This window comes from Nelumbo nucifera, chromosome 7, assembly GCF_055504915.1.
Source record: "Nelumbo nucifera cultivar China Antique chromosome 7, China Antique-T2T, whole genome shotgun sequence".
Classification (NCBI taxonomy): Eukaryota; Viridiplantae; Streptophyta; class Magnoliopsida; order Proteales; family Nelumbonaceae; genus Nelumbo; species Nelumbo nucifera.
In genome coordinates, this window is record NC_142655.1 from 47,117,094 (window position 1) to 47,144,674 (window position 27,581).

At 37.5% G+C, this 27,581-nt stretch overlaps 1 long non-coding RNA gene across 1 annotated transcript; it reads left to right on the forward strand.

Annotated features, from left to right (window-relative positions):
* The first annotated feature begins 1,003 nt into the window (after window positions 1-1,003).
* On the forward strand, window positions 1,004-25,213 carry LOC104609502 (uncharacterized). Its single transcript, XR_016078413.1, has 3 exons — window positions 1,004-1,110; window positions 3,786-3,897; window positions 24,540-25,213. It is a non-coding gene; the product is annotated as an uncharacterized LOC104609502 (long non-coding RNA).
* Window positions 25,214-27,581: the final 2,368 nt, after the last annotated feature.

The window sequence follows — 27,581 nt, forward strand, 5'->3', positions numbered from 1 at the left end:
GGATGGAAACCAAAGTCATCTTTTGTTATTCTCGATACATATAGAAGAGCATGAGAGGGAAAATACTGAAGCAGCGTTTATTGAAAAAAAAAAACTCACGCTTCCAAACACATACTAAGCTTGAAAAGTCCTCCATGAACATGAAAAACAAGAGAGATTGATCTACCCTAATGAATTTTGAGTGATTTATAAATGTAAGTTGCTGAATCAGCCATATTGCAAAAGGAGAAATATAATTAGAGTTTGCCTACCTATCAAAATGAGATCACATTTCCGCCCCACAAGGGGCCACCCCACAACCACATTGGGAATATCACTCGATGATGATATCATTGTCAGTGGTACTATCATTGGGAGATGTTCTCAATACACCGCCGAGAAGTGCTGTGGGGCGGCTCCTTGTGGGGCGGAGATGTGAACTCTCAAAATAAAATAACTAGAATTAATTTGCCTCTTTTGTCTCCTATTGGATTCTTTTCTTACAGTTAGGAGAATAAAAGTACTACTCTCTATCGGAATTAATTTCTTTAGGGAAAGAATATCAGAACTTTGACATTTGACTGCACAAGAAAAGTACTAAATTGGATGCTTTTCCTTGCTTCGATAAAAAGAAGATTCTTTGCCTTCACTTTGCTATTGATGAAGGGAAAATTACACAATTTGGCCCTTAATTGCTTAATTTACTGCTTTTGTCCTGTTAGGTTCAGGTATAAAGATTCCTGAACATGAATCATTCCAACATCCACCCTATACGTAGAAGCCATGTTCCTTAATTCACTACTTCATTTTACACATTTATGAAAGGATCATATTTTTAATTATGTTGAGAAAAAAAAAATAGTTTGATGGATCTCCTTGGGTAAATACGAAATGCCGTATACACCTAATTAGAATGACCAATGCAAAAGGCAAAAGGTGGTTGAGTGCATACTACGCATGTAGATCAACTGGGTATATATATATAATATATATAAGTCCTTGTGGAGTGTCTCTTAATACAACACTTTCTATTCAGTGAGCACTGTGTTGAACATTTGGAAGCCAAAGACAGAGAGATTGAATCCACTGAAGAGGTGATTGTGTTGTTTAGACTTGTGAGTAACAATGGAGGTACGCTGACAAATCTCTAATAAAGACTCTCTCTGGCCTTCTCTTTATTTATTTATTTTTTCTATTTCCTTGATATTTATATCCATTTATCATACATTGAAAATAGAGTACCCATTAATTAATTAGGGTGTAGATAATTAAAATTCCTTGATATTTATATCCATTTAACTTACAAAGTGAAACATGGAGTACCCATTAATTAATTAGGATGTAGTTAATTAAAATTCCACTACTTTGTTGAATATGTAGAGACATTTTTGGTAGTATTTGGGTTGGAAAAAGAAACCTGAGGATGCTAGAAAGACATGATCCCAGAAGAATTTTGACCAATCAAAACCCCACTCTAAATTACGATGAAAATCCACCTGATTAGTTATCATTTTATCACATCGGTTGGTTGATTATAAGTTTTTCCACTATCATGTCTTTCCACTATTATAGTCAAACCCAGTTGTATTTTCTTTCAACGAGGGTGTTGGAGGTTATAGAGGGGCTTATGTGTAATTCTACTATAACTACGTCTTTTGCTTATTTTAGCCATTGGTCGACATATGGGGTTAGAATTTAGCGATAGTATGGACATGAGGTTAATATTTCTCCAATACTACAACCAGTCAGAGACCTTACCAATATTTTCATTATCAAAAAAAGAAAAAAATGAAAACATAAAAATGCAGAAGTAATTTGGTAAAAGTAGAAGTCAAACCCACAATATCCAAATTACTACCACTTCAAATCAAACTAGTGGAGACTAGATAGGGATGACCATGGTTCATCGGTTCAATTTGGTTCCATGACAGAACTTAGAACCTACCTTGTTGTGGTTGGTTTTTTTTGAAACCGGAACCTACCCAATGAACATTGGTTCTAGGATTGGTTCTGGCCTTGGCATATTAGGGTCAGTTCTAGGGTCTACCTAGGGAACATGTTCTTTCGTCACTCTCCCCTTTAAAAAATGAAACATGTTCTTTAAAATCTTAATTAATTCCCAATAAATATAACATATAATTTAAAACATCTTTACTGATTAAATTGAGTAATATAATATGTATATTAGCATAATATATTGATGTATGGCTCAAAAGTCATCATTATATTCTAAATTTTGTAAATACTACCTTTTAACTATTATACACATTCAAAAGTTAAAATGAAAACACATGATCAAATCAATTAACATGGTGGTCAAGTGAGACCATGCCCTTTGTAACCATGAGGCTTGGGTTCAAATCTTTACATCCTCAAAACTATTTTGGGGCTGGTTTACTTCAATGCAAGTTCGGTTCCAAATCCAGCACTGCCAATTCCAATTAAGGTCGATTTGTCAGGTCAGTTCGGGTAGGATAAACCCCTAGACCCTTAACTATATTGGGTGGGGGTCAGTTCTAAGAGTTTGGAACTAGACCCTACCCTATAACATATTGGGTAGGGTCGGTTCAAGGCAATTTTGTGGTTAGTTCCATTCAATTTCGGGTAAAACCTACCCATTTGCTCAACCCTACTACCACATTCTTGGTAAAATTGTGAGAGCCAAAGAATTGATACTACCACCATTAGCCCAAGCCTTGATTTATACAACCGTAAATCATATTTGGCATTTGGTTAATTATTGGTCTCTTTAGTGAAATGCATTTTCTCTTAATAATGCTGACCTGATGTTTTAACTTTTAAATCCCCAGCTTAGAATATTGTCCCTAAACATGGAATGAAGTCACCAATTCCTCTATCCAATTGGTTTTTGAGTGATTTGCTAAATCAACTGATGTGGCAAAATGAGAAATATAATTGGAATTTTCTTCTTTAGGAAGCATTCTACAATATGAATGTTTTTGTTTTCACTTATTTTTGGAGTCACTTATTTTAGGAGGTGATTTGTTTTCACTTATTTTAGGAGGCGTTCTACAACTGAAGTGGCTAAATCAACTGAATGTGGCAAGTTGGTTTTGTTTCAAAAAACAATACATGCTTTTGGAACCATCGAAATAAAAGATTTTAAAACAAAAACAAATTTTTTAATATAGAAATTATATGATTTATGCAACATGATAATATAATATTAAGTAACCAAAGTGAAAATCATGTTTTTGAAACCAGAAACAAAAACAACTTTTTCTTTATCTATATCTATATCCATTTCAACTTAACTATAATTTTACATACATTAGGTATATTTATATTAAATTATAATAATAAAAAATAATTATATTGAAATGAAGATATTCAATGATACATTATTAGTCCAAATAATGCACTTCAACTTAAAAGATAATTAATTTTTAAGTTAATTAATTAATAAATTTATATTTGAGGATGAATATTATTTAATTCACTCAACAAATAAAACCCAGTGTTTTAAAAATCGATATGCATGGAAGCTGAATAGTTATTAACTCCAAGTCACAGTAAACGGTTCAACTCTCATTAAAGTGTTACTTGAATTGTGATTAAATGAACTAGACATAATCCAAAAAATGCTTGAATTGGACTCAAATGAATAATGTTTAATTGGAAATGTCATAAATTTCCTTTCTCAATTTTTCTTAATAAAACACATGCATAGCATGAGTCCCGACTAGTGTGTAATAGAGAGAGAGAGAAAGAGAGAGAGAATGATAACTCATTGGCTTTATCCACGTGGAGTGTTTTCCTAATAATTTTTTCTTTTCATTATTCAGTGATAATTGTGTTGGATATCTAGAAGCTAAGGCAAAGAGATTGAACAAGTTATTGTAACGATTGTTGATTGTGTTGATTTTGAAAATTGAGAGAAGCCAACTAAGATACACCGTAAGTCTAAAGAGTTTCCTCATCTTTCATGTTTATCTCCTTGATATCTTTATCTATATCTATATTTGTGCTAGTGGAAATATATAGTTTATCTCTCTCCTCTTATCCTTGTGCAAAAGAATTATCACATAAATACAATGACATTAGCATTTTGTTTATTACGCATTAACAGAAATTATTATCATGAACTTAGGCACTAAGTATCATATTTAAGTTTGAATTTATTCCAATCCCTTTTCTAGGCTCATTCTTCAATTAATTCTAGGAATTAGTTCCACATGTAGATACATGGTGGTCAGTAAGACCATCATAGTACAGAAAGTGTCAAACCAACACTATAAGAACGCTTGCAATGAACCCTAAACCCATCACATGATTGTGATGAGTTCATCACAAGATCCACGATTGCAATGAACTAATACCCGGACAGGCAACAATGAACTTCGTCTAGCACGAATCTACGATAAAACTAAGACACACGCAGGCTTGCAATGAACCCGACACCACTATAGAATCGTAAAATCACGATATATTGGGAATAAATGCTGGATACACGTGTATATTTAAATTATGCATGTAGGTTCAATAAAAGTACTCCCACCAAATGATGACGTCACCCATGCCACATCAGTATAACAGGGTCACATACAAAGAGAATCCGAAAGTGATTGGATTCTCTCATAATGATCCTTTAATAAGATCTCCTCCCCTAACCAGAAAGATCATCTTTCCTAACAGAATAGAACTCCTTCCTTGATAGTCTTAACTCTCTCTATAAAAGAGAGAGAGAAATTCTTCCCCAAGGGGAGACATATACAGCCTGGACCTAGGGTTTCTCACAAGGGGACTCTCCCCTCTCTCCTCTCTTCTCCTCTCTTCTCCTCTCTTCTCCACCTCCTCTCTCATCCCTGTCGCCATCTCCAGACCTTCGGAGACTAACCGACTACCAGGAGTCTACCGTGAAAACACCATGAATAGATTAAAATATAATAATTTTTTTCTTAGAACTCATTGCTCAACTAATGATTATTCAAAGTAGAACTGAAACCAAATATAGCATTTCCATTTATCTAAGAAAATGAGACATGGAGTACCTACTAATTAGAATGTTTTCAATTTTTAAAGTCCTACTACTTTGCTAAATATACAAAGAAATATATTGTACTAGTAGAGACCCATGTGATGCACGGGAAAATCTGAAAGATTTAATAATTTTATTTTTCATTTAATGTTGATTTATAAAAAATAATTATTGTTAATTGAATATGAACAAATATATTTTAATAAATTTAGTTTTATTAATAATTTATATTAGTTTTAATATTTTTTATTCTTTTTATTATTTTTAAATAAAATTTTGATTAAATTTAAACAAATAAAAATAATTATAAAATCTAACATTTTTATTAATTCCACTAATATTAACAATTATATAGGAATGACAACGGGGTGGGTTCAGTGCAGGGCACCACATCCCTTTCCCCGCCCCATAGTCAAGACACTCTACCCCATCCCCGCCTTGTCCCTAGTGTCACGAGGGTTTAGGGCAAGGTAACCACTCCTCAATGTTGGGCGAGTTCAGGGGCAAGGCACCCCACTCCTCATCAAGGATGAGCAATCTTCAAATTTCCCTACCTGTCCCCAGTATTGGGGGGGGGGGGGGTTCAAGTAGAGCTGTAAATTGGGTCGTGCTGGGTCAGTACGACACGACCCGCATGTGGCTCACACAAAGTGCGAGTTGTGTCATGCTGGTCCACGAGGCGTCTCGGGTCATGCCTCCCTCCTTCTAGGATAATTTGGGGGGACGGTTTGGCATGGTCCACGACCCATGTCGTGCCACAGGTCGGGCCTTGGGCCAGGCCATGCCACACACCAAGCCAAGCTCAAGGCAAGGCACCCACTCCCCGTCCAAGGTTTTTAAAATTGGCCCAAATAGAGACCTGTTCTAGGGTCGAACAGTCTAACTGTTCAATCCAAACGGATGACCTGCTTTGACAAAAAAATAAAAATTAGAAAAACAAATAAAAGGCCAAAAACTATTGTCTGGGTTGATGGTTTGACCACCCAGGTCAGTGGTTCGCTAACCAAATAAAACAGTTTTTGGACAAAAGGTGGTTTTGAGGTGAAACGGGTCCGGATCCCAGTTTTTAATTTTTTATATTTTTTGCATCTTATCTAATTTTGAATTTTGTGATTTAACTGTAGAAAAATAGATTGGCCCATTTGACCTAAAATGGTTTGATCTCTTACCACCACTAGATGAAAACACTACTTTTTCAAGTAGATTTAAAAGTATAAGTTTTTATGTTATTGGAATTATTAATTTATTATATATAGATTTAATTAATAGAATTTAATGATGAGGAGAAACAAAAATGCCTTAAATATATGATTCAATGAAGGCAAATGCAAGTTAATACCTTAAATGTTGGATTTAATGAGAGGGAATTGAATGAATTGAATATATGACTTTTCAACTATTTAATATCAATCACCAATTATCCTATTTGTCCTCATTTTTATCAATAATTTAAATATAGAGGGGATGCTTGCTGGGACCAGTGTTTGAAGTAGTTGGGCAGCATGTTAATTGTGTGTTTAAGGTCAAGGCAAACATTGAGCAGCTCACGAAGCAAGTCGGTGAACTGGAGAAAACCAAAGAATCTGTTGAAAACTTGAAAAGGGAAGCAGAGAAGAAAGGAGAAGACATCAAGGAAAATGTTATGAAATGGCTTGAAGAAGTGAAGTCTGTTATAAATGAAACAAATATTTTCATTGGTAATGCTATGGAGAATGGCAGTTGCTTTAAGGGCTTGTATCCTAACTGTGGCTCACGCTACCAATTAAGTAAGAAAGCAGGGGAGATGATGAACCGCATTAAAGAGCTTCAACAAAGCGGCATGTTTGATGTTGTATCTGATCCAACTCCTCCTCTTGATATGGCATATATGCGTGATAGTGATTTTCACATGTTTAAATCCAGAGAGTTGGCAAGGAAGGAAGTCATAGAGGCATTAAAATCTGAAAACACCCATGTCGTCGGTATTTATGGGATGAGAGGTGTGGGCAAAACAACTCTGGTAAAGGAAATAGGTGACCAACTGCAGAGAGAGAAGCTTTTCGACAAGGTCGTGATGGCTGTGGTGTCTCAAGATCCAAACATGAAACAGATTCAAGGTCAAATTGCGGAGATGTTAGGCTTGAAATTGGATGGAGAAGGAAGTGTTTTCGGAAGAGCAAAGATGCTATCAGGAAGGTAGGAGAAAGAGAAGAGTGTTGTTGTTATCTTAGATGATATTTGGGACAAGCAAGATTTGAAGCAATTGGGGATCCCTTTGGATTTGGATGACAACAAACAGAGGGAGAGGAGGGGGTGCTGCAAAATCCTACTCACAACCCGAAGCAAAGATGTATGCGATGTGATGGTGGAGAGGAACGCAATTATTCGCCTTGACATCTTATCAGAAGAGGAAGCTTGGGGTTTGTTTAAAAGGAAAGTGGGTGATGGGGTGGAACAGGGAGATTTTCATAAATGGCAAGGGAGGTGGTTAAGGAGTGCAAGGGTTTGCCTGTAGCAATTGTAACAATTGCTGGAGCACTAAGACACAAGAAAGATTTACAAGAATGAAAGGATGCATTGGAGGGACTTAAAAGGGTTGAACCTCAGTCTGTGCAGGGAATAGACCAACAAGTGTACACATGTGTGAGATGGAGTTACGATTATCTGGACAATGTGGAAACCCAACGCTTCTTCCTGTATTGTTGTCTGTTTCCTGAGGATTATGAGATCGAAATCGAGCAAATGATGTGGTATTGTTTTGGAGCGGGAGTATTTGTAAATGTTGAAACAATTGAAGATGAAAGGTGCAGAACTCGTAGGATTGTGAATAAGCTCAAAGCGTCTTCTCTGTTGTTGCAAGGAGAGAGCCCGGATTTCATCAAAATGCATGATATAGTTCGTGATGTGGCCATCTCAATCGTATCACCGTGTGTTGCTGTTGGTAATAGATCTCATCATGATGAACTATTCATGGTCAGAGCTGGTAAAGGACTGACGGAGTGGCCAAGAATGGAATCCGGGATTACCAAAGCTGCAGCAGGTTACACAGCCATCTCGTTGATGAATAATGATATACAGAAGCTGCCTGCAGCTGATGGATTATTGGAATCATCATCTTCAGGGCGGCTAAGGACTTTGTTGTTGCAAAAGTATTTTAAGTCAGAATTGGAAATTCCAAATACTTTCTTTGGAGGGGTGATCAAATCACTTACAACACTGGATCTGAGTAAGAATGATATCATTGGTCCCAGCAGCCTATCACCGATCCAGTGCTTGACAAATCTCCGTACGTTAAATCTAGGAGGATGCACGGGGTTACAACAAGAGATATCTGTACTTGGATCTTTGAAGCAACTTGTGATTCTCAGACCAAGTGGCTGTAATCTCGAAAGGTTGCCGCCGGATATGGCACAGTTGACCAAGCTAAGGCTGCTGGATTTATCAAACAATGAAGGTCTGATTATACCACCCAATGTGATATCAAGCTGGTCCCATCTGGAAGAACTATACCTGTTTGGGAGCTTTTGCGAGTGGGAGAAGGTTCAAGGAATCACAACGGGAGAAGAGCAGAGAGCAGCAGCTAGTTTGGCAGAGTTGAAATCATTGCATGGCCTCACCACTCTACAGGTAATGGTAGAGGTAAAAAATTCTTCCAAAAGTTTGCCAGATGGTTTTGTTTTCCATGACCAGAAAAGATTTTTTATAGTAATGTATGGTGATGATGCCAATGGTACTATGAATTATTATGGTGGTGATTGGTTTTCAAACAGCCCAGTAAAAGGGTTAGTTTTCAAAAACCTGCCAGCCCAAACAACCAAAGTTGTATGTTCCAATCAATTACAAAGAACACAAGTATTGGAATTGTATGATTGCAAAGGTGTAAGAAGTATTATGGAGGAATTAGATGATAAGATGGGGTTTAATTGTTTGGAGGCTCTTACTATATGCGGATGCAATGAGGTGGAATATCTCTGGCCCACTCATCCCATTTCGATCATTGCAAAATCTTCACAGCTGGCTGTCTTCACTAATTTGGAGAAATCACATATTGAATCCATGCAAGTCCTCAAAGGAATAATCTGTCCTGCAGCTGGCCCACTCCCACTTGAGTCCTTGGCCAAACTTAAACATTTACATGTGCTTAGATGCCCTGGGTTACTCAATATTGTCACCCCCAACTTATACCCGAGCTTGCAAAAGTTAGAAACACTTAACGTGATTGACCGCTACAGTCTAGAAGAGATATTCCACTTTGAAGGAATCCTTTCTGATGATCATCATCAATCATCAAGGACAAGCAGCAGCTCCAATTGTGCTCAGTTATGGTTTATTAGAATATTTGAATTTTGCATCTCTACCGAAATTGACAAACATATGGAGTGGCTCCCCTCACCTTCTCGTGAATTTTCCTGCCCTAAATACCCTTCACCTATAAAGTTGCCAAAGTTTGAGAAGCATCTTTTCATGCCCAAGTTTAAACTGCCTTTCCTCATATCAAGGTGCTTCCAATTTAGAGAGGCTTAGCGTGTATGATTGCTCCACTCTGGAAGTGATATTCCACTTTGAAGGGATCCTTTCTGATGATTATCATTAAGGATAAGCAGCAGCTCCAATTGTGCTCAGTTATGGTTTATTTAAATATTTGAAATTGAGATCTCTACCGAAATTGACAAACATATGGAGTGGCTCCCCTCAGCTTCTCATGAATTTTCCAGCCCTATATACCCTTAACCTAGAAGGTTGCCAAAGTTTGAGAAACATCTTTTCATGCCCAAGTTTAAAATGCCTTTCCTCATATCAAGGTGTTCCCAATTTAGAGAGGCTTAGCATGTATGATTGCCCCAGTCTGGAAGAGATATTCCACTTTGAAGGGATCCTTACTGATGATCACTATTAAGGACAAGCAGCAACTCCAATTGTACTCAGTTATGATTTAGTAGAGGTTAAATTGAGATCTCTACTGAAATTGACAAGCATATGGAGTGGCTCCCCTCAACTTCTCGTGAATTTTCCTAACCTAAATACTCTTGACCTAAATGGTTACCAAAGTTTGAGAAGCATATTTTCATGCCCAAGTTTAAAATGTCTTTCCTCATATCAAGGTGCTCCCAATTTAGAGACTCTTTGCGTGTATGATTGCTCCAGTCTGGAAAAGATATTCCACTTTGAAGGGATCCTTTTTGATGATCATTACCAAGGACAAACAGCAACTCCAACTGTGCTCAGTTAAGATTTAGTAGAGGTTAAATTGAGATCTCTACCGAAATTGACAAGCATATGGAGTGGCACCCCTCAGCTTCTCGTGAATTTTCCTCCCGTAAATACCCTTGCCTTGGATGGTAGCCAAAGTTTGAGAAGCATCTTTTCATACCCAAGTTTAAAATGCCTTCCCTCATATCAAGGTGTTCCCAATTTAGACAGGCTTAGCGTGTATGATTGCTCCAGTCTGGAAGAAATAGTCCTTTTTGAAGGGTTCCTTTCTGATGATCATTATCAAGGACAAGCAGTAACTCCAATTGTGCTCAATTATGATTTAGTAGAGGTTAAATTGAGATCTCTACCGAAATTGACAAGCATATGGAGTGGCTCCCCTCCACTTCTCGTGAATTTTCTTGCCCTAAATACCCTTGCCCTGGATGGTTGCCAAAGTTTGAGAAGCATCTTTTCATGCCCAAATTTAAAATGCCTTTCCTCATATCAAGGTATTCACAATTTGGAGAGGCTTATCGTGTATGATTACTCCAGTTTGGAAGACATATTCCACTTTGAAGGGATCCTTTCTGATGATCATTATCAAGGACAAACAGCAACTCGAATTGTGCTCAATTATGATTTATTAGACGTTAAAATGAGATCTCTACCGAAATTGACAAGCATATGGAGTGGTTACCCTCAGCTTCTCGTGAATTTTCCTTCCCTAAATACCATTGCCCTGGATGGTTGCCAAAGTTTGAGAACCATCTTTTCATGCCCAAGTTTAAAATGCCTATTCTCATAAAAAGGTGTTCCCAATTTAGAGAGGCTTAGCGTGTATGATTGCCCCAGTCTAGAAGAGATATTCCACTTTGAAGGGATCCTTTCTATTGATCAATATTAAGGACAAGCAGCAACTCCAATTGTACTCAGTTATGATTTAGTAGCGGTTAAATTGAGATCTCTATCGAAATCGACAACCATATGGAATGGCTCCCCTCAACTTCTCATGAATTTTCCTAACCTAAATCCTTTTACCTAAATGGTTACCAAAGTTTGAGAAGCATATTTTCATGCCCAAGTTTAAAATGACTTTCCTCATATCAACCTGCTCCCAATTTAGAGACTCTTTGTGTGTATGATTGCTCCAGTCTGGAAGAGATATTCCACTTTGAAGGGATCCTTTTTGATGATCATTATCAAGCACAAGCAGCAACTCCAACTGTGCTCAGTTATGATTTAGTAGAGGTTAAATTGAGATCTCTACCGAAATTGACAAGCATATGGAGTGGCTCCCCTCAACTTCTCATGAATTTTCCTACCCTAAATACCCTTGCCTTGGATGGTTGCCAAAGTTTGAGAACAATCTTTTCATACCCAAGTTTAAAATGCCTTCCCTCATATCAAGGTGTTCCCAATTTAGAGAGCCTTAGTGTGTATGATTGCTCCAGTCTAGAAGAGATAGTCATTTTTTAAGGGTTCCTTTCTAATGATCATTATCAAGGACAAGTAGCAACTCCAATTGTGCTCAATTATGATTTAGTAGAAGTTAATTTGGAATCTCTACCGAAATTGACAAGCATATGGAGTGGCTCCCCTTAGCTTCTCGTGAATTTTCCTGCCCTAAATACCCTTGCCCTGGATGGTTGCCAAAGTTTGAGAAGCTTCTTTTCATGCCCAAGTTTAAAATACTTGGAGAGGCTTAGCGTGTATGATTGTTCCGGTCTAGAAGACATATTCCACTTTGAAGGGATCCTTTCTGATGATCATTATCAAGGACAAGCAGCAACTCCAATTGTGCTCAGTTATGATTTATTAGACGTTAAATTGAAATCTCTACCGAAATTGACAAGCATATGGAGTGGCTCCCCTCAGCTTCTCGTAAATTTTCCTGCCCAAAATACCATTGCCCTGGATGGTTGCCAAAGTTTGAGAAGCATCTTTTCATGCCCAAGATTAAAATGCCTTTCCTCATATCAAGGTGTTCCCAATTTAGAGAGGCTTAGCGTGTATGATTGCCCCAGTCTGGAAGAGATATTCCACTTTGAAGAGATCATTTCTGATGATCACTATTAAGGACAAGCAACAACTCCAATTGTGCTCAGTTATGATTTGGTAGAGGTTAAATTGATATCTCTACTGAAATCGACAAGCATATGGAGTGGCTCCCCTCACCTTCTTGTGAATTTTCCTAACCTAAATACCCTTGACCTAAATGGTTACCAAAGTTTGAGAAGCATATTTTCACGGCCAAGTTTAAAATGTCTTTCCTCATATCAAGGTGCTCCCAATTTAGAGACATTTTGCATGTATGATTGCTCCAATCTGGAAGAGATATTCCATTTTGAAAGGATCTTTTTTGTTGAACATTATAAAGGACAAGTAGCAACTCCAATGGTGCTCAGTTATGATTTAGTAGAGGTTAAATTGAGATCTCTACCGAAATTGACAAGCATATGGAGTGGCTCCCCTCAGTTTCTCATAAATTTTCCTCCCCTAAATACCCTTGCCTTGAATGGTTGACAAAGTTTGATAAGCATCTTTCCAAACCCCAGTTTAAAATGCCTTCCCTCATATCAAGGTGTTCCCAATTTAGAGAGGCTTAGCGTGTATGATTGCTCCAGTCTTGAAGAGATAGTCATTTTTGAAGGGTTCCTTTCTGATGATCATTATCAAGGACAAGCAGCAACTCCAATTGTGCTCAATTATGATTTAGTAAAGGTTAAATTGAGATCTCTACCAAAATTGACAAGCATATGGAGCGGCTCCCCTCAGCTTCTCGTGAATTTTCCTGCCCTAAATACCCTTGCCCTGGACAGTTGCCAAAGTTTGAGAGGTATCTTTTCATGCCCAAGTTAAAAATGCCTTTCCTCATATCAAGGTGTTCCCAATTTGGAGGGGCTTAGCGGGTATGATTGCTCCAGTCTGGAAGACATATTCAACTTTGAAAGGATCCTTTCTGATGATCATTATCAAGGATAAGCAGCAACTTCAATTGTGCTCAGTTATGATTTATTAGAGGTTAATTGAGATCTCTACAAAAATTGACAAGCATATGGAGTGGCTCCCCTCAGTTTCTTGTTAATTTTACTACCCTAAATACCATTGCCTTGGATGGTTGCCAAAGTTTGAGAAGCATCTTTTCATGCCCAAGTTTAAAATGCCTTTCCTCATATCAATGTGTTCCCAATTTATTGAGACTTAGCGTGTATGATTGCCCTAGTCTAGAAGAGATATTCCACTTTGAAGGGATCCTTTCTGATGATCATTATCAAGGACAAGCAGTAACTCCAATTGTGCTCAGTTATGATTTAGTGGAGATTAAATTGAGATCTCTATCGAAATCGACAAGCATATGGAGTGGCTCCCCTTAACTTCTCGTGAATTTTGTGCTCCCAATTTAGAGAGTCTTTGCGTGTATGATTGCTCCATTCTGGAAGAGATATTCCACTTTGAAGGGATCCTTTTTGATGATCATTATCAAGGACAAGCAGCAACTCCAATTGTGCTCAGTTATGATTTAGTAGAGGTTAAATTGAGATCTCCACCGAAATTGACAAGCATATGGAGTGGCTCCCCTCAGCTTCTCGGGAATTTTCCTACCCTATATATCATTGCCTTGGATGGTTGCCAAAGTTTGAGAACGATCTTTTCATGCCCAAGTTTAAAACGCATTTCCTCATATCAAGGTGTTCCCAATTTAGAGAGGCTTAGCGTGTATGATTGCCGCAGTTTAGAAGAGATATTCCACTTTGAAGGGATCCTTTCTGATGATCATTATCGAGGACAAGCAGCAACTCCAATTGTGCTCAGTTATGATTTAGTAGAGGTTAAATTAAGATCTCTACCGAAATTGACAAGCATATGAAGTGGCTCCCCGTAGCTTCTCGTGAATTTTCTTGCCTTAACTACCCTTACCCTGGATAGTTGCCAATGTTTGAGAAGCATCTTTTCATGCCCAAGTTTAAAATGCTTTTCCTCATATCAAGGTGTTCCCTATTTAGAGAGGCTTAGCATGTATGATTGCTCCAATCTTGAAGAGATATTCCACTTTGAAGGGATCTTTTCTGATGATCATTATCAATGACAAGCAACAACTCCAATTGTGCTCAGTTATGATTTAGTAGAGGTTAAATTGAGATCTCTTTCGGAATTGACAAGCATATGGAGTGGCTCCTCTCAGCTTCTCAGGAATTTTTCTGCTCTAAATACCCTTGCCCCGGATGGTTGCCAAAGTTTGAGAAGCATCTTTTCATGCCCAAGTTTAAAATGCCTTTCCTCATATCAAGGTGCTCCCAATTTAGAGACTCTTTACCTGAATGATTGTTCCAGTCTAGAAGAGATATTCCACTTTGTACGGATCCTTTCTGATGATCATCATCAAGGACAAGCAGCAGATCCAATTGTGCTCAGTTATGGTTTATTAAACTATTTGGAATTGACATCTCTACCGAAATTGACAAGCATATGGAGTGGCTCCCCTCAGCTTCTCGTGAATTTACCTGCCCTAAATACCCTTCACTTGAATGGTTGCCAAAGGTTGAGAAGCATTTTTTCAGTTGCCATGATTCCAAGCCTTGCACAACTTGAATGTCTTCCAATTCGAGATTGTCAAAAATTAGAGGAAATTATTGCCAAGGGCAAGGAGGATGAAGCTGACTTATGTACTACTCATCATGATCCACCCCAGTTGCATTTGCAGTTGGTTGGCCTTAAAGAGCTGTTAATCCGTTCATTCCCCATAATCAAATGCCTTGGTCTAGGTGCTCCAAAATTGGAAACACTTGTGAAAGAAGGTTGCCCTCTGCTAGAGGAAATTGTTGATAAAGAGGAAGGCAAGGATGTAATATTATTCCCAAATGTAAGATTCTTAACAGTGAGCTATTGGCCTAGGCTGTTGAGAACTCCCTTTGGCTTTGCTACTCCATCTCTTTTTCAAGCTCATCCTCTCTGTCTTATAGCCCCGTCTAACCTACGATGGGTGACACTATGTCCACATATTTCAACAAGGGACAGTGAAAAAGATCACTACTGCTGTTATGTCCATAGATTCTTGTGAGGGATGGCAAAAACGCAAGTTCCAACCTCTGCAATTTAGGGAATATTATTGCAATCTTATCCGCAGCATCCTCAAAAATTTCTTCCACGGAACTGCATTCATACACTTTGAGCCATTCTAATTGTAGAAGAGCGCGAACTATGGTGGCTGAGAAGATATTTCTATATCCATGAAATCCACCCAAGTTGAGCAAATAAACTCCTCCATTGGCACTTCATTAGAAAAATGAATGGAAAGTGCCTCAGTATTCATCCTCAGTTATTCTTTGCAGCAAATTAAAGAAGATGCCAAACAAACTCAACCTTAGGCAAAAGAAAGCTTTCTACATTACCCAAAAATTGAATATTAAGGCACTATACTTTCTATGGAAATAATCTACAAAAGCAACAAAAAATCAAGAGGAATCCAAAGAAAATTTGGTGAAGAAAATGTTAATTAAGGTGACAAACTAGTCAACTTAGAGGCAGTACAGACATAAACCACTCTAGTGAGAGAGGGGACATGAGTCATGGGCTCCCTAAAGAAGCTTGATCAAGTCTGGTTCTTTTTTTTTTTCTTGGGATGTTTGGATCACCATCATCCTCATTCCGAGTATATGGGGTCAGCTAACTGAATCCTGTTTTGTCACTCCATTCTGTTCAATGTCATTACAGGGCATTCCTAACAGATGCCATGAAACTAGCTTTCAAAATTTATATTTAAAAGCTTGTATCAGAATTCAAACTTGTGAGAGAAACCATTTTCCTTTATTTGAATGCCAAAGAGAAATACAAATGGGAAAAAAAAGAAAAGAAACACAGTTTCTTTGAAAAAGCAATAAGAAAGGACCCTTACAATCTCCATAAATCAGTAATGTCAACAAATCAATAACTAATTTGATTATCCACAGCTTTGATACTAACCTACTTCAGCCAACAATCTTCTCTCTGCATCTGAGGTCAGATTCATCAGCCAATAACCCCCATATGGTGCATTCATTAATGACAGTTCTAGTTATATAGGATTTTCTGCAGTATTAAGCCTTATGGAACAAGCAACCTGATCAGTATGGTTTAATTTTCCAATGAACTTGTTTACTAATGAATGAGTTATGCACAAAGTTACAGCTTAAGGGGCCATTGCTTGGGCTGACAAGCCTGAGAGCAGCTTCAAGTTTGAGAATAAAGTAGAAGTCAAAGGTTAGGTCCATACTTGGTCCACACCATCCAAGACCCTGGAGAGCAATGACCAACATCAGAAAAGACCATTACCCAGTGTTGGTTCCAGCTTTCTGGGGTCTTGGCCTTGGGAGATAACTGTGACTTCACACATACAGAAGAATGGAGGAAACAGATTTGCATAAAGCTGTAACAGATCTTTTTGTCAATTATGAGACCTTCTGTAATACATGGAACGATGAAGAATTGCTTAAATTCACTTATCAGAATCCTTATTTTACCCAATTTGGAACCTCGGGATGCTTTTAACATATAAAGCTCCCATCTATTCAACACTACTGGTTGTGTAAATTAAGCTCATCATTTCAAAGAAATAGATAGCTAGTAGATACGAGAAAAACATATGGTTTTTCATTTTTTTCAGTAGTTTTACTTTTACAATTCATTTCATCATGTCGAAATTAGGAGTTCCCAATTGGCCACATATCTCATCACATAAACAACCATTCTCACCTCAATTTCCATTTTTTTCCCCTTTCTTATCATTCTCTGCTTTCACCATTTTAAGGTGAATCAGGATTCTAGAATTTGAAATTTGGTTTCCACATTTTCAGAATTAAAGGTATTGTTCTACTTTACAAATAACTAAGTATTTATAGCTCTAACCCAACCGATACCTTTCTGTTGCAATGTTTCAGCTTCTTAGATTAGATAGTCTAAAATTTATAGGTTTTTTCTTTTAATAGTTTGAATGTTGTTCCTCTATTACTATTAAAGTGTGTGTTTTGCCCAAAATTACTAAATATTCGTTGGAACATTGGTGAAGTAGAGGCTAGTTTAGCCAGGTGCATGTGGGGTGCCTAACACCTTTCCACATCCTATCTTGGTCCCCGAACTCAAAGAATCTCCATCCCACTAGGCAATGAGTTTTCAAGAAAAAAAATTCTGTACTTAAAAAATCTTGGGTTTTCCTAAATTCCCAATTCCCAAAAATTTAGGTGGCGACTCCATATCCATATTTTTCCGTCCCCCCTCCGAGTCGGGTAGCCACACCACACATACCCATCCCAGTGTTACTCAAAGAACTTATAATGAGCTCTACCCTCACTAGGACTCTATTGTTATAATTCTAGTTGAACTAAACTCCCAACCAGAATCCTAATGCAAACCAACTTCTTAGATGTAACACTCTCCTCTTATCTAAGGGTGCAAATTCCTTATTGGCAATCCCCAAAATTGTAGTATCACTTTCAACCTCCCTATATATTGAGTATGTTGGCATACTACAATCCTAAGGATTCCTAAAGTCCAAGGGTAAAAAAGTCTTTGCACCTAAGTGATCTTATTTACTAATAGTGATCAATATATCCTATGATGGGTCAAACTTAGCTAACATTAGTATGTATAATATACACACTCACATTGTAGTCTGGAAAGCAGATGATGGACAATTTGGTTATTACTTCGGAGATGTTTCATTTCCTTAACTCTCATAAGAGGGGTATGATGTAGCCCTAAAATTGGACATGTATAAAGCTTATGATAAATTAGAGTGGTCTTATCTCATCGGAGTCCTTAGATGTTTAGGGTACTCCCTGGACTTTTGCTAGCGCATCAAAAATTGTGTCTCCTTAGTTTCCTTTTTTGTCCTTATTAATGGAGAAGCTAAAGGTCATTTTAACCCATCAAGAGGCCTTAAGCAAGGAGACCCTCTATCCCCTACCTTTTCGTCTTAGCCATGGAAGGTCTATCGAAGTTGTTAATGAAATATGAAATTGAAGGAAAGATTCAAGGAATCGAAATGTCTCTTGATGGCCCCTAAATTTTTCATATTTTCTTTACTAATGACATCATGCCTTTTATGCGAGCTCATAGGGAGTAAATAGAAAATTTAAAAGAAATCCTTGAACAGTTCAAGTCTTTGTCTGGTTAGAGCATCAACTTTGAAAAGTCTAGTATTTCTTTCAATAAGAACATGCACCCTAGACTCCAGAGAATGATGAGACACCGAATTAACATGAAACCTTTAGATCCTAGAACAAAGTACCTTGGAGTTCCAAGTTGAACAATTGGAAAGCATGAATTCCAAGTTGAATAATTGGAAAGCCTCAGCCTTAAGTCAAGTTGTCCAAAAGACTTTAATCCAATCTATGCTTTAGTCTTTGCCATTTGGAGAGTTGTTGGGCCCCTGTTACAAGGCCTCTTTGGAGAGGTGGGATTTCTAATTAGCCCTATCTCTCCAAAATAGTGTCCCTTGGATCCAAGAAAATACAAACTTCTTCCTGATATCTCAGCCAAGTATTGAAAAGCAAAAAGGTGGGCCAGCCAGTGGCTCACCGAATTTGCAATCGGTGGCCCACCGAGCAGAGTCCACCATTTATTTAGTGGCACACCAATTAATCGGTGGCACACCATTTGCAAACCACCAGTTATGGTTCGCTTAGCCATGAAGAAAATTTTCATAAATGCCCATTATACCCCTCAGCTCAAATATAAATAGGGGTCCCTCCTATGTTATTTCTCATTTCATTCTCCATTTTATTTCAGTATATAGTGTATACAGTGTGTTGAATGGAGTATTGAGCTGGGTGTATTCGGTGCTGGGTACGGGTGTAATTCCAATGAGGTCATTTTGTATTTTCTCCTATTTATAGTGAGAAGGAAGCTCCTACCTGTTGCCCATGGATGTAGGCAATTTGGCCAAACCACGTAAATCTGGTATTCTCTCTTCTTTCTTTCTTTATTGCTTTCTACTTTTATTTGTTTCTGTGCACGTACTGATTAAGTTATTTCCGTTGTGCAACTCCAACAATTGGTATCAGAGCCACACAGTTCTGTTTCGGGATTCTGCCAAAATTTGTATTTGTTATTCCAGTATTGCACGTGTTGAATATGGCGAGTTCGAGCTCTACCCAGTTCGACATACCGAAATTCAACGGATCCAACTATGCAATCTAGAAGCTGAAGATGCATGCTATGTTGGTGAAAGAAGATTGTGCAATTGCCTTAGAAGGAAAAGAGAATAAGCTTGTTGATATGAAAGACGAATATTTTGAGAAGAAAAAACAAATAGCCATGGCTAATATTCTTCTTGCTTTAGAATATTCAGTTCTATTCAACGTGCCCGAGGAAACCACTACCAAAGGTTTATGGGATAAGTTGTGGAATCTCTACGAGGAGAAATTGATGTCCAACAAAATCTTTCTCTAGCAACAACTCTATAATTTGAGGATGAAGGATGGAGCCTCTCTGCAAGTACACTTGAATGAGTTCAACACTATAGTAAGCAAATTAGCAGCTGTAGAGGTACATATTGATGACAAAGAAAATGTTGCTCTTTTTCTTTGCTCTATGCCAAACTCTTGGAATAGTTTGATAATGAATTTGAGCAATACTAAAGATCTGTCATTAGAATCTACTATTTCTATGTTGCTTACGGAAGAATCTCGTAGAAAAGTTGGTGAGAATTCTTCAGGTGATGCAATGATGGTACGAGGTAAATCGAATGAGAGAAACGGCTCTACCAGAAATCAAACGAGATCTAAGTCAAGAGGCAACAAGAAAGGACTCAAGTGTTGAAACTGCGTTAAGAAGGGGCACCTTCGAAAAGATTGTTAGCAACCCAAACCAGAGCAAAATCGGCCCAACTCTAACAAAGATCTGGCTTCAAATAATTCACAAGAAAACATCATAGAAGGAAGTGATTCATCAGAAGATGGTGAAGTACTATTTGTTTATTCTTGTGAAAATTTAAAGCATAACTGGATATTAGATTCCAGTGCTTCTTTCCATATGACGTCGTGTAGAGATTGGTTCTACGCACACCAATCGTGCGATGGTGGGACTATTTACACGGACGCTAATAGCACATGCAAAATAGTGGGAGTTGGAGACATTAGAAATACTATGTTTGACAGCATCACTCATACAATCTCTGGTGTACGGTATGTTCTTGAACTGCGAAAGAGTCTCCTGTCACTGGTAAAGTTTAATGAAGACGGTTACAAGTTTTCTGGAGAAAAAGGCCAATTGAAGATCAGTAAAGGAGCTATGGTAATTGCAAAAGGCAAATTACAAGGGAAGCTATACCACTTGATCGGGGATACCATGGTTGGTGATGCCATCATTGCAAATGCTATGACCGATTTCATTATGATTTGGCACAAATGTTTGGGTCATATGAGCAAACAAGGACTTAAGGTACTTCTTGATCAAAATCTATTTCCTGGTTTAAAATCTATTGATTTGAATTTCTGTGAAGATTGTATATTTGGGAAACACCACAAAGCTAGTTTTCCCAAGTCTAAAGCTAGGAGTAGAGAGGTATTAGATCTAATACAATCTGATACGTGGGAAGCTACTATGGAATCTCTTGGAGGTTCGTTATACTTTGTCTCTTTTATTGATGATTTCTCCAGGAAGTATGGGTATATATGCTCCAACGGAAGAGTGATACTTTTTCTTATTTCAAGAAATTCAAAGCTCTAGTTGAAAATCAAAAGGGGAAAATAATTAAGTGTCTGAGAACCGGCAATGGGAAAGAATATACTTCAAAAGAATTTGAAGATTTTTGCAGTGAGCACGACATTTCAAGACAGCATGCAGTTCCTCGAACTCCATAACAAAACGGAGTTGCTGAATGAATGAACCGTATACTTATGGATTGAGCTAGAAGCATGTTGAGTGCAACTGGGCTGGAGCAGTGCTTTTGGGCAGAAGCAATCAATATGGCATGTTACCTAGTAAATCGCTCTCCCACTACGACACTTGATTGCAAAATTCCAGAAGAGGTATGATCAATAAACCCTGTTGATTATTCTTTCCTATGTATTTTGGTTGTGATGCTTATGTTTGGATTCCTAAGGAGCAGAGGACTAAGTTAGAGGCAAGGCCCAAAACATGTATTTTTCTTGGCTATGCAGAAGGTACAAAGGGATACAGATTGTGGGATACTATACAGAAAGAATCAAGCTCTAAGACAGTAGAAAAAGTTGAAGTGGAATCTTTTCAAATGATTTAAGAGCAACATATTGATACAACTATTGATGTACCTAAAGAACATGTTGAAAATTTTGAAGGAGAGACTCACGGTGATCAAGGTCGATCGAGGAGAGCTACAAAACCTCTTGTCTGGCTTCAGGATTATGTAACAGCTTATGCTTGCATTACAGAAGAGCACGAGCCTTGTTCATACCTGGAAACATGCAAATGTCCAAATGCTTGTCAATGGAAAATGGCTATGCAGGAAGAAATGAAAGCTCTGAAGAAAAACAAAACTTAGGAGTTAGTAAAACTACCTAAGAATCAAAAGGCCATTGTCTGTAAATGGGTGTACAAACTCAAAAAGGACACTAGCGAGAATATCGAAAGATACAAAGCTCGACTAATTGTAAAAGGATATGCTTAGAAATTAGGTATCGACTTCAGCGAAATATTTTCTCATGTTGTTCGATTAAGTACTACTCATATTCTATTGAGTATGGCTGTAGTACTTGACTTGGAGCTAGAGTAGTTAGATGTTAAAACTGCACTTTTGCATGGTAATCTTGAAGAAGAGATTTATATGACTCAACCTAAAGGCTTTGTCGAGAATGACAAAAAGGATCTGGTTTATCAACTGACCAAATCACTTTACGATCTAAAACAGGCACCACGGTGTTGGTATAAGCGGTTTGATTCCTTCATTGTGAGCTTGAGATTTAGCAAATGCGAAGCAGATCGTTTAATTTGGTAATGATCACTTCATCATTTTGTTGTTATATGTTGATGACATGCTAGTTGCAGGTACTGATAAAGGAAGTATCTCAACACTGAAAACTCTTGAGCTAGGGAGTTTGACAAAAAGGATCTGGGGGCGGTTAATCAGATTCTTGGAATGACGGTATATAGGGACAAAAAGAACAAGAAGTTCTGGATAACTCAAAAGAGTTATGTTCAAAGGGTCTTGCGGCGCTTCGACATGCAAGATTCCAAACTAGTCAGTATCCCATTTTTTGTTAGTTGCAAGTTGTCTTCGGAACAATCACCTAGGGCTGAATTTGAGAAGATAGAGATGTCCCACATACCATATTCATCAATAGTAGGGAGCCTTATGTTTTCCATGGTGTGCACCAGACCATACATTACATAAGTAATGGGAGCAGCCAGTAAGTTTATGGCAAATCCAGGAAGAGATCATTGGACTATGGTGAAGAGAATCCTTCGCTATTTGAATGGTACTTCTGAAATCTCTATTTGTTATAGTAGGCAAAGCTTAAAACTAGTTGGTTATGTGGATGCAGACTATACAGGAGATTGCGATAATAGAAAATCAACTACTGGTTATGTGTTTTCTTTAGCTAATGGTGTAGTGAGTTGGGCATCAAAATTGCAATCTGTAGTGGCCTTCTCTACAACAGAAGCAGAATATATGTCAGCTACACAAACATTTAAAGAAAGTATTTGGCTAAAGAGGTTGTTTGAAGAATTCCACATCAAGTAAGAAGTGGTGGCTATTCATTGTGACAGTCAAAGCACATTACACTTGGCAAGAAATCCTGTCTTTCATGCATGAACTAAACACATTGATGTACAGTACCACTTTGTTCGTGAGGTAGTTGAAGATGGGCAAATCTTGTTACAGAAGATCCACACTAACAACAACGTTGTTGATATGCTGACAAAGCCAATGATGAGAGAGAAGTTCATCTTATAGAAGATCCACACTAACAACAACGTTGTTGATATGCTGACAAAGCCAATGATGAGAGAGAAGTTCATCTGGTGCAGAACTTCTCTAGAACTTGAAGCCACATAGTAAGAGATGATTGGCAGCTATTCTCGAGAGGGTTTTTTCACTATGAAAATTGTCTTCAAGTGGGAGAATGTTGAAAAGCAAAAAGGTGGGCCAATCAATGACACCGAATTTACAATCGGTGGCCCACCGAGTTGAGCCCACCATTTATTCGGTGGCACACCATTTGCAAACCACCGGTTATGGTTCGCTTAGCCATGAAGAAAATTTTCATAAATACCCATTATACCCCTCAGCTCAAGTATAAATAGGGGTTCCTCCTATGTTATTACTCATTCCATTCTCCATTTCATTTCAGTGTATAGTGTATACAGTGTGTTGAGAGGAGTATTGAGTTGGGTGTATTGGGTGCTGGGTACGGGTGTGATTCCGGTGAGGTCATTTTGTATTTTCTCATGTTTATAGTGAGAAGGAATCGCTGACCTACTACCCATGGATGTAGACAATTTGCCCAAACCATGTAAATTTGGTGTTCTCTCTTCTTTCTTTCTTTATTGCTATCTGCTTTTGTCTGTTTCTATGCACGTATAGATTACATTATTTCCACTGTGCAATTCCAACACCAAATTTAACTAATCTTCGGAACAAACCTATATTTGACTTTATCCAAAATGGAGAATGGAACGATAATACACTTCTTCACGACCATATTTCTAGCTTCAAACTTCAGAGAATTCTTAATAGCCCGATCTACCCAACTGAAAACTCTACATCATGGATTTGGCTTCCTCATCCAACGTGGCAATTTTCAACAAAAAAAAGCTTACTCTCTATTGGCGGGTCTCTCAAATGTCCAACTCTCAATCATGGAGCAAGTGCTTTAGGAAAATCTGGAAACTGAACATCCCAGCCAAATACCAACTTTTCCTCTAGAGGGTAGTGAACAACTATGTCCCAGTGAAAGCAAATATCTTCTTAAACCCTCAAGATGCTTCTTGTACCCTTTGCAACCAAGAGCCTGAATCAATGAACTCCCTCTTTTTTTCACTACCTATTTGCTAAAGTTGGGCTCTTTGTTTCCCCTTGGAATATTCCCCTCCAATTCTTATTTCAATCCTCTTGGCTCCAATGTCTGGAAACTCTTCTCCATAACCTAACAGACAAGAACTTGATTAACTCGTTTCTATTAGCTTTATATTATATTTGGTTTGCTAGGATTATCAAGTCTAAATTCTTTGGATTGTTAGAAAAATCAAAATTCTCGTTAACTCAATTCAAATTCCAGATTGGGAAAGTAGTGGAAATGTAAATTTGGGAGAGAAACCTCCTTAAGAATCTCTCCCCTTGTTTAATTAATTTTATTTTTTTATGTTGGGGTTATTTCTTCTTTTGAATGTTCATTTGGTGCTATTTGTGTGACTAATTCTCTGTCCCGTGTAGGTATAGTTGGTGGGAAGGCTCATAGTAAGAGTACCATTAGGGGTGCAAGTCAGGCAGGTTGGGCTGGGTTTATGGTCAACCTGGGCCTGACCCTAAATTTGGGCTTAAGGCCTGAGTCCGAGGTCAAGCCTGACCTTCCCAACCCGAGCCTAGATGATAGATGCATTTATGCAAATATGTATGCAAACTTTATATACTATATATATGTGTGTGTGTATGTATGAATGTGTATAGTTGGATTGGACTTGGGATAGCAAAGGGCTAGGCCCGGATCTGGCCCAAAATGTAAAAACCCAACTTCTTGGATACAAACCTGACCTAAGGACCGAAAATCCAACCCCAGCCCATGTAAATTTTGGACTGGGCTAGTTCAGGCCCGGGCTAGGCCCGCCCAAGTTGCACCCCTAGGTACCATAGAGGAGGCGGAGTTGCAGGATATATTCCAAGGAGTTACCCTAGCAAGACATCTTGGAAGCGAGCACATCTTAATATGTTCAGACTCCCTGCTGGTGATGTAGGCGCTGCAGTCTAAGGCTTCTCTTCATTGGTCTTGACTCTAAACCCATGAAGTAAGAAAAACAAAAGAAAAAAGAAACTTATGTTTTGTTTGTATGGTTTATTGTTTTAATATATTCCCATCTTTTCTACAAGAAAAAAGAATTAAATAAATCTTAGATGCCTATCACATCTACGGCATGGTGTATAGTTAGTTGCACTTGGTAGTAATTTCTTTTGCAATTTTAATCAGCATTTGAAGATAAATGTTATGGCTCCTAGGCTGCAGCTTTTATTATAAATTATGATTTTGTTGTGTACCTTCTAAATTTTCCATAATAATTTGCTTTTTCAGTCTTGGGATACTGGGAACACCAGACTTTTTTTTTAATACTTATGTGCAGTGTTTTAAAACCCAACATGGAGCTTGAACCATTCTCCCTATTGGGCCAACAATAATCAGTTTGACTCTCCATGTAGGGCTGATCATTTCAGCTCAGCCCAGAAATTCTGCGCTTGGGCCTGGGTTTTGTGTTCAGGCCCATCCTGGGCCTGGGCCCACATCAGGCTTACAAATTTTAGGGCTAGATCTGGGCCTAATACTTCAAGCTTGGCTTGGCCTGCATATATTTATATATGCACATTTTATGTATAATGTATAAATATGTACACATGTTATTTAATATTACATTATATTATATATTATATATATAAATATTATAATATGGCATATATAATTTATAGTATATATAATATTTTATATTATATAATGCATAAAATAAGTTTGTATTCATGTTATATGTCATTTAATATTAAATATTATATATATGTAATGTTTTATATGAAAGACATAGGCTTAGGTTCGGGCCTAGGCTATAGTCCTTATCATAAATGCAAAGCCCAGCCCAGTCCCATGTAAACCTAGGCTTGAGCTTATGTTTCTAGCCTGGAACCTAGGCCAGGCCATGATCACCCCTATCTCTAGGTCAACAAGTCAACCATGACGCTATGAATATAAAAAATGGTAAATTACTGAAACCTCCCCTAAAGTTTCTGACCACTGTTGAAACCTTCCTTGAAGTTTGGTACTTGCAATCAACTTGTCTAAACTTTTTGACAGTTGCAATTAGACCCCTTTTGTTAGAATCCTCTAACAAGATGCATGAAAATGTCCAAAATACCCATGCAATTACTATTAAGGCTGATTTCTACAGAAAAAAAAAAAAACAATACAAACTTTATGAGCAACAAAAAAAGTAAGAGAATTTAAACTTGCAGCTTTACCTTTGAACGATTGATATGAAGGGAAAATTTGGAAAATAAATCAAGTTTAGAAAAGAGATTGGAAAGGTTTGGGGTAATGATTCATATGAAGAGAAGATTTGGAAAATAAACATTTTGGTCCAAAGTAACTACATGGATATTTTGGACATTTTCATGACTCTTGTTAGAGGATTCTAATAGAGGGGGTCCACTTACATCTATTACAAAGTTTAGGGGAGGTGATTGCAATTACCTAACTTTAGAGGAGGTTTCAATAACAATCATAAACTTCAGGGAAGGATTCAACTATTTACCCAAAAAATAATAAATGATATAACAACCACGTAACTTGCTGAATGGGCCTGATGGATCAATGGTTCGATTGCCTAGGTCCATGGATTTTGTAAAATAGCATGTTTTACTTGCACTTAATTGTGACCAAATCACTGGACTAGCCTGTAAACTATGTTTTGTGAAATCTAGAGAGCCCAAACCAGTTGTTCATTCATTTGAATGGTTGTTTGCTTTAACATCTTTTAGTAGCTTATCTAGACCACTTCAAAGCAATTGAACCAACTTAGCTGAGTGGCCTAGAATGGTTATATCTAGCCTAGATCTTAAAAATAGGCTAGAGTGGCCCAATTATGCACATTTTGTAAATTTTCTTTAGCAATAAAAATTTAAAAAGGTAAACAAAAATTGTTTACAATATAGTGCCTTAGCATTTTAGGCCTAGAATGGTTAGGGTGAGTAAGGTGTTATGCACTAACACTAAACACTAAATTTTGAATAACAAAAAAGTTATGAGAAAAATAAAAAGTAAAAGTTTAATTTTTCTTTGCTTTCTTTGATGACTGAAAGTATAGAATATTGTTCTAAGGCCAAGTTCGGAAGTGATTCTTTTAGAAATAAGTGCTTATTCGAATAAAAACTTGTGTTTGGCACCCAGCTTTTTCAAGTGCTTATTTTGAATTGTAAAGTGGGCCTTGTCACCCCAACAGCTATATAATAGCTAGTTTGGTAGGGGCATTTGGGTAAAGTGATAATAACTTTTTGAAAGACCAAAATATTCCTCTTAAAAACTAAAAATGACTAATTTTTAAGGGTATTTTGGTCAATTAAATTAATTCCAACTCCTATAAATACCCTCACCCTCCATCATTCCCATCACACTAATTCTTATACTATCTCAAGTTAGCAATTTGGGTGGCTTGGAAACTTTAATAGTTGAAATTCCAAACTCACAAATTGGGTAAGTTATAATTAAATTAATTTTCATTTTGT